The sequence below is a fragment of the Aquila chrysaetos genome, chromosome 8 (assembly GCF_900496995.4).
Source record: "Aquila chrysaetos chrysaetos chromosome 8, bAquChr1.4, whole genome shotgun sequence".
Classification (NCBI taxonomy): Eukaryota; Metazoa; Chordata; class Aves; order Accipitriformes; family Accipitridae; genus Aquila; species Aquila chrysaetos.
The window spans coordinates 17,585,862-17,587,432 of record NC_044011.1 but is presented as its reverse complement, the minus strand read 5'-3'; the positions used below and the strand labels follow the sequence as shown (position 1 = coordinate 17,587,432).

Genomic DNA, 1,571 nt, shown 5'->3' with positions numbered 1-1,571 from the left:
TTAAGTTAGATCTAGTTACCTCAAGTGTGAAACAAAATAATGAAAAAGAATGTTTACTATACAGAGCTTTCGATGTATCCTGTTCTATAACAATTGGACTACTTTTGAGAACAAATGTAGGAAGAAGATTCAGTTGCTCAGTAAACCTTACTACATAATTTGCTCTACTGTTACTAATTTTATCTGAATGCCCCTACAGAAATTCACAGTAGCCTTGACTAAGGTCCACGCGTGACCCCATTCTTTGCAGGTCTGGGTATGTGTGAGAGACTGGAAGAGTCAATGCCTCAAACATTGTGGTGGGGCAAGTTCTGCTTAACAACGAACTCCGCATCACAAGGAACCCTGCCTAGCAGGGAACCCCAGGCGAGAAGCAGCCCATCAGCACAGACATCAGCCACGGGAGGGGGAGGCCGTGCCAGAGGGTGCGCAGCTCCCTGTTCTGATACGCTGAGCAGGACAGCTCACCGTGCAGGGAAGGGGAAGTTACTCCCCAAACGACCCCCCCAAGCCCAAAGGCTCACAAACCGCTCGTGACACCTAATTAGCCTAATGAGTTTGAGTGCCCACCCAAAGGAGGGGCAAGGATGATAAAAGGACACAAACTGAAGGCCCGGGTATGCAAGCCCACTGGAACCGGACCCCTCGGCCGGCGGGAGCAACGCTGGAGCCAGGACCGGTGACATCCTTCTCTTTTCCGTTTTCTCTCTCTTGCTCCCTCTTTCCTTTTCCATAACCCCCACACCTCATCCCTTTAGACGTAAACCGCTGACCAAGTCTGGGACCAGGAGCAGATCCAGCCCCCCCCGGGCTCCTCTCTGAGAAGGAGTCTAGAAAGCAAGGGGGTCTGCTCAGAACCTCCAGACCCAGCAGGAGGGATCCCCTTCTTCCCTGAAATGATGTATGTGGTTACCGCGGGTTACACGGGTCACTGAGGTAGTTTCATGGCAGTTCCTGTTGAGAGAAATCCCGCCACCTGCTGTTAACGCCTACCAAGTTCGGGTTGCTTCTGCCATGAATAAAATGTTTAACTGATCGTTTGGTGTCGTTTCACCTTAATTTAGCCCGAGGGAATTCCGAACTCAACACGACTCCCTGGGCTGTCCAGCCCGGGTCGTGACAGTATGACAACAATCTGCTAAGAAAAGAAGTAGGAAGAAATGGTGGCATAAATGAAAATGAGGCATCTCTTTGATTTAATGTACCTAGGGAACAAATGTAAATAGCAGTATCTAATAGCATAGGGCTACATTGTCTAACATAGTCCTTTTAAATGAAAAATATAAAATAATTCCCAATCAATGTAGTAAGAAAGAATCAAGCCTGACGGTACATACTGCTGATAAAGTATAATGTATATTAAAGACATAGGATTGAATCAGAATATGTGATTTTTTTTAAAAGAAAGATTTTAAGAGTTGTTTCTTTTATTCCTCATTTAGGTTGTCATTGTGGAAGAAGCTAGGATAATTTTGGTGTCCTAGTTTTGGGTTTTCATCTCCATAAGTTTTTCTATACAGGAAAGCTTAAGAAGAAATGCTTTCTTTCCAAAAGATGTTTTCAGAATGACT

The 1,571-nt window shown here is 45.4% G+C and overlaps 1 long non-coding RNA gene across 1 annotated transcript; it reads right to left on the bottom strand.

Annotated features, from left to right (window-relative positions):
* Positions 1–700: 700 nt before the first annotated feature.
* LOC121233487 lies at positions 701–1,140 on the bottom strand. Its single transcript, XR_005933019.1, has 2 exons — positions 1,055–1,140; positions 701–954 (listed from the first exon to the last, which is right to left on the bottom strand). It is a non-coding gene; the product is annotated as an uncharacterized LOC121233487 (long non-coding RNA).
* Positions 1,141–1,571: the final 431 nt, after the last annotated feature.